At 51.0% G+C, this 6,630-nt stretch overlaps 1 pseudogene; it reads left to right on the forward strand.

Moving 5' to 3' along the window:
* The first annotated feature begins 2,733 nt into the window (after positions 1-2,733).
* Positions 2,734-5,585, forward strand: LOC148507934 (uncharacterized; annotated as a pseudogene).
* The last annotated feature ends 1,045 nt before the right edge of the window (positions 5,586-6,630 follow it).

Here is a 6,630-nt window from a genome sequence, read left to right on the forward strand (position 1 = left end):
CTCAATTATCTGCTTAAAAAATTGGGACACTAGCCAGGGAGAAATTACATTTAAAATATATATTTATTTTTCTTTTTACACCTTAGGTATTTTGCCATTACAAAAAAATAAGTGATTGACATTACCATGAAACCGACAGTGTTTCTTCTTTTACAATTATATACAAATCTGCGGTCAAAATGTCGACGTTCCTTTGGTTGACATGACAATGTTGTTACATGTGGACGTGTTCCTACTTGTCGACACTGACACGTCAACACTGATGTAATGTCACATTGTCGACAAGGTGTTTTTAGTGTGCTTCTGTTATCCCTAATCCTAACTCTAGGTCGACATTCTTCCCATGTCGACTTTTTCTAGTTGTCGACATTTGTGATGCTGACATTTTAACCACGTGGACTTCATAACTGTCAAGTGTTGACATTGTGAATGCCGACATAATGACTGCATACCATCAGGGGAGTAGCGAGGGTGGTTCCAGTGGACATGAGCTCTGGGCGCCAAAATGGACAGAGGGTGCCATTCAGGTTTCCGGAATTCATGGAGCGCTGCACAGTATGATATGAATAAACAGAACATGGAGGGAATATATGTGACAGAAATGTCATAAACCTCCAGGCCTGTGCATTGGCTCTCCTCATGGACAAATCAGGGGTTGGCTGTTATTGGGAAGGAATTTGTTTGGGGGAAGTAGCCAGTAGCAAGGGGGTTAATAGAAAGAGGGGGAGGAGTTATAGGTTTTTGCATGGGTGGGGAAGAGGTTTCTCTCTCTTCCTTTTCCTGACGTTGGGCAGAGAAGTACCTCATATCAGTGTTCAGTATATTTTACTGGTTATTCTCTTTTCTTTTCTCACATCTACACTACTTTTCAATCCCTGTTTCTGCTGCTATCCCTCCTTTTTCTTTTAACCTTTCCTTCTTATATTTATCTCCACCCCCCTCTTTCTTTTCTTTCTCTGTTCTTTCCCTATTTCTTACCTGTTCCTTCCCTTAATTCTTTCCCTGTCCCCCCTTTTTGCATCATGCAGCGCCCCAGACGTGTGGTCTCCCTCCCCGCACGGTATCTGATTGACACCGTTGCGGCGAGCGGGAGGCTTCCTAGTGCGGCTGAGGGTGAGCGCAGCCACAGCCCTCTGCCGTCCGGGCCGCGTGACCCGGAGGGTGGAGGAGTGGCGGGCCGCAGCGGGACTTGTGTGGGCAGGGGCAGTCCGCGTGACCGCGCATCCATTAGGGCCGCCCTGCAGATGGAGCCGCAGACAGGGACTCATTTACTCCCGCGGGAAGGAGAACTCGCGGGTCGGGCGCCATTTTGGGTCGCCCTGACCCACAATATGTCGGCTCCAATGTGATGGGCGATCACCGCTCGGCGCGCGGTCGGCCAGGGAAGTGCTGAGTTGGGGGGTGCAGTGGCCGTTGAAGGCGGGGGCCCTGACATGCCGCGCAGATGTAGAGCGCGCGTCAGGGGTAGGTCAGCGCGCGGTTTGGGCCAGCAGGTGGCTTCAGGACTTGACGCTTCAAGGAGACACAGGGGGTCCAGACCTGACCCCGTGTTAGCAGGTGGGAGTGTACATAGGCCTAATGCACAGGCTCGCAGGGGGGTGCGCAGACGGAAGCAAATGGCGTCCATGCAACAACTGTCTGTGGCTGGTGGGTCCTCTGCCACCTCCCTGTCAGAATCTGAGTCTTCTGGCGAGGGGTTGCCGGAAGTAGATTTGCATTATGCTAGGAGTGGAGGTAGTTCTAGCATTGACGGGAGGACTTACGTGGAGGTAGCAAGCATGCCTCCTTCGTCTCGCAGGGGAGTTCCTTCCGGGGTTGCGAATGCTGGTGCGACCCGCGAGGTCAGGGGTGGTTTAGACGTGGCGGAAGTCTCTGCTTTATGTGCTTCGGTGGTCTCAGCGATTATCCCCCTTTTCACCACCGGGCCCGGTGGGGGGGCAGGGCGTCAGTAGTGCAGGATGAACCTACCCTTATTGCCTCGCGCGTGACACAGTCTATTGTCCCTATCGTAACCGCGGCACTAAGTAGGTCAACAGGCTCACGTAGGAGGGTTAACAGCGCCGTGGCGCAGGGTTCGGCCGGAGTTGCTATTGAGCTTGCTAACGATAGGTCTTCCATTGCAGAACATTCCGGCAATATTACGATGGAGTCGGTGCAAGTTGATCAGGGCGCGTCAGGAAGCGGGAGGTCCGAGAGACGGTCCTCCAGGTCTGGTGAGTCTTCCCCGGATCCCGAATGGGAGCCTAGTAATGCTTCTCCAGGTGTTGGTGGTAGTTCAGCTTCAGATGGGTCCGGGTCGTCAGGGAGCGCTGAGCCGGCTAAGTCGTCCTGTAGTAGGCGCAGGCAGCGTAACAGATCTGGGAGGGGGCGGAGTTTCTCCTCTACCTCTTCTAGGTCCACTACAGGTAGCGGGAGCAGTAAGCAGGGTTCCGGGAAACGGCGCTCTAAGAAAAGACGCAGGTCATCGAGTAGTAGTAGTTTGTCTTTAGGGTCGGGGCATTCGGATGCTCTGCGTTGTTCCAACACTGCGGTGCTTCGGGGCCTTTGTCCTCGTATGCGCGTCAGAATTAGGCGGGGTAGGTACGTTAATGTGTTCGCGTTAACCAGTAAAGCCAAGAAGGCGCTAGTGGCGGCTAAGAAAAAAGGATTTTGGGGGCGATGAGACTGGCAGGTCCTATCATACAACATGGCTAAAAGGCATGTATGTCTTTTCTGCGTGTTACCTGGAGACATATGAATATTATCCAGTATTTATACCTCATCCACGATCTCTTTAGCTCTGCTCGGGGGGCTACATGGTGTGTTTATGACGAAGAATTTCGACGCAAACAACACGGGCGCGAGATTATTGATTTTGGTGCTAAGGACGTGGAAGTTTTCGTTGATGTTACTCAGCCGGACCGGGCAGCGGCTGAGGGCGTTAGTCAACGTCATCCACTTAGGTCAGGGTCAGGTCTGTTTGGGGGTCATTCCGGCGGGGCGAAGGGGTCCGGTACCAAACCTTGACATGGTAAGTGTTTTGCCTTTAACAACGGGGGGCACTTTGGGTTCTCGGTGCTGGTTTCGTCACCTTTGTATCCGCTGCGGGGGTTCGCACCCCATTAAAGATTGCACACCATTATGCACCAAGCCACGGACCCGCGGACCCTCCCGCTAGAGAGAGCCCCCACGCCAATTTGAGTGCGGGCTTTGCTGCCTTGGTTAGAGCTATACCCTTTGCGCGCTGTGGCGAACTTCCTGAAGGATGGTTTTGCGGATGACTTTGGCTTGCCTATTTTACGTCTGGTTTGTTGCAAATCTGTTCAGAATTTGCGCTCAGCATGGGATTTCCCTAAAGTTTTGCAAGAAAAGGTGCTGCAGGAGGTTCGTCTGGGGCGTATGGCGGGGCCTAGTGCTATCTCCGGAAGGGGTTGTACCCAAGAAGGCTGCAGGGAAGTTCCGGCTCATTCAGCATCTGTCTTGCCCGGCAGGTTCCTCGGTCAACGATGCCATACCGGAAGACTTGTGCAGGGTAGTTTATCAATCTTTTGATGCTACTCTGGACATGGTGCGATCTTTTGGCCGGGGGGCTCTGCTGTGCAAGCTGGATGTTGAATCCCCTTTCCGTTTATTGCCGCTTCATCCGTCAGCGTTTAGGTTCATGGAATTTCGTTTGGATGATGGGTACTACATTGACCTGTGCTTGCTAATGGGTTGCTCGTTGTCTTGCCCTTATTTTGAATGTTTCAGCAGCTTTTTGCATTGGAGCTTGGAGATTTTTTCGGGCCAGTCCGGTATTGCCCATTATCTGGACGATTTCTTATTCGTGGGTCCGGCGGGTTCCCTATGTTGTGTTAGGCTTTTGGAAGCGGCCATGCAGTTGTTTCATGATTTTGGGGTGCCCATTGCTGTAGACAAGACAGAAGGACCTACGTCTGTTTTGACGTATTTGAGGATCGAGATAGATACTGTTCAAGGTTTGTGTTGATTACCAAATGACAAAGTGCTGCGCCTTCAAGACAGGGTTTTGCTGGCCCTTGCGTATGGGAAAATGACATTTAAGCAGGCTCAATTGCTTTTGGGCCTGCTTAATTTCGCATTTCGGGTGATTCCTATGGGTAGGATTTTCTGTGGTAAGTTGGAGAGGGCCACGGCACGGGCATAATTTTATTCGCCTCTCTAGAGAAATGCAGAGGGATTTGCTTATTTGGGAGGCGTTTTTGGGGAACTTTAATGGAATTAGGATTTGGGCTTCGCTCCCGGTGTCCAGCTCGGTCCTTAAGTTGTTCACTTATGCGGCTGGTTCTGTCGGCTTCGGAGCTTATTTTGATGGGAAGTGGTGTGCGGCTCTTTGGCCGGTTGAGTGGGTTGCCGAGGGTTTGACAAAGAACTTGATTTTACTCTAATTATTTCCCATAATGGTGGCTTTAGAGCTGTGGAGTGGATTGTTGGAGGGCCGGGCTGTGATTTTATGGTGCGATAACCTAAGGGTGGTGTAAGCCATTAATAGACAGAAGTCTTCATGCCTACAGGCCATCAGGTTGCTAGTGCAGATAGTGTTGCGGTGCTTGCAGGGTAACATTGCTTTGCTGGCGGAACATGTTCCTGGAGTAGAGAATGATATTGCTGATGCGCTATCACGCCGGGAGTGGGGGAGGTTTAGGCGATTGGCGCCTGGGCTGAATTGGTTGGTGAGTTGTGTCCATCTTATGTATGGCAGGTGATCCGGCCGACATGGAGGGATTAGCTCACCGATCCTTGGCCCCGGCTTCGCACGTTGCCCACCTTTCCGCATGGGAGCAATGGAATGCATTTCGCTCGCGTCGGCAGAACAGAGGTAAGAGTCACAGTTCGTTGATCCTCGCCTTTGTTAGGCGCCTATATTCGTTGGGAAAATCTAGGTCATGCATGGTTAAAATGCTGGCCGGGATTTCCTATTTTTCGCGTTTACAAGGGGAAGTCGATGTTACCATGTCATTTTACCTTTCGCGGGTTTTGAAGGGCTGGGCTAGGGTTGCTCCTACAACGCCAGATCCCCGGCACCCGATCGACGGGAAATTGTTGGGTCGCATGTTAAAAGTTCTGTCTAGGGTCTGCGCGTCATCCTATGAGTTATGTTTGTTTATACTGGCTTTTGGGATGGCGTAACATGGGGAGTTTAGGGTGGGTGAATTGGTTGCCCCTTCCAGGGCGGCTGTTTCGCCCATGCTTCGCTCCCACGTGCGGGTTTGCTCTGACTCGATACAATGTCTCATTCGGCGTTCCGAATGACAGATCAAAATGCCAATGGGCGATGGGTCACTTTAGGTCGTTGCCAGCAGAGGGCTATTTGTCCGGTCAAGCTGGCATCGGCTTACCTGCGGATTCGGCCAGCTGGAGTGGGTGCTTGGTTGACGCACCTTGATGCGTCGCCAGTCACACGTTATCAGTTTGCGTGGATGTTAAAACAATGCGTTTTACATCTGGGTTTATCGCCGTCTGATTATGGCACTCACTCCTTCCGTATCGGCGCTGCCACAGGGTGGTCGGAGAGCGACATTCAGGCGCTAGGCAGATGAAAGTCTGGTGTGTATCGAAGATACATCAGGTTTCGGTCTGGCTGTTAATCTCAGCTTGGGGACTAGCTACTTGTCACCCTAGTGGGTGGGGGTCTTGAAGAATTTTGTTTTACCATCAGTTTTAACCGAGGCTGCTGCCGCTGGTGGAAGTTTTGTGTTTTGCCTCAAGTCGAGCTGGGATTCCCCCCCCCCTTCCCTAAGATAGTTTAGGTCCAGGTAATAAATTTAATCATTATCCCCTCCTTCTTATTAGTTCAATGTAGAGCCACGTTAGCCCCTCAACACCTCTTCCTCATTAGTTTTTTACTTAATCAAGCTATTTGCTGAGGTTGTTATCCTCGTATAATTGCCCAGTCCCCTTTTTATAACAATATTAATATTTTTCTTTATTATTTGACAGGTTTGCGATTGGATAGTTCATTTGTATGGGTGCTAGGGCATTCTTTCATATTTTGGGCAGCAAGGTCTAGAAGAGCTGCTGATGATAGGTTGTACCCAGAGACCCGTTTGGTGAGGTGGATAGGTCATCGAGGCATGTGCTGGGATGCCTTTGAGATGTCTGTGCATAGAGCTGTCCGGGAATTTGGGCACCCATTGTTCCTTATGGTACATCTAGGGGGGAATGACTTGACTTCAGTGTCTTCGCTGGAGCTTAGATGCAGGATTTGCAGGGAGCTACTAGCATTGATGGCCCTTTGGCCTTTTTGTACGATCTTTTGGTCAGAGATTATACCTCGTCTACATTAGCATGATGCTGTCAGACCCGAAGCGGTGGATCTGGCTAGACGGAGGGTGAATGCGGTGGTGTCTAGGGCTATGGTGAGGCAGGGTGGTCGAGTCATTAGCCATCCTCGAATTTTCTTCAGGGATAGGACTTTATTCAGGGGCGATGGTGTGCATCTGTCTGAGGCAGGTTTGTGTTTGTTTTTAGACGATTTGTTTGAAGCTTTGAGGGCAGTTTGAACTTAGCGGGTGTAGGGTATGGTGGCGGGGTCGGTTCATAGTGAACCTTTTGTGGCCTGTTGCAGAACAGTTTTTGCTGGATTAATTTGTGATGTTTTCAGCCCTGGGGTGCGGCTCGTACCATGGAGAG

This window comes from Taudactylus pleione, unplaced genomic scaffold, assembly GCF_031769625.1.
Source record: "Taudactylus pleione unplaced genomic scaffold, aTauple2 ptg000378l, whole genome shotgun sequence".
NCBI lineage: Eukaryota > Metazoa > Chordata > Amphibia > Anura > Myobatrachidae > Taudactylus > Taudactylus pleione.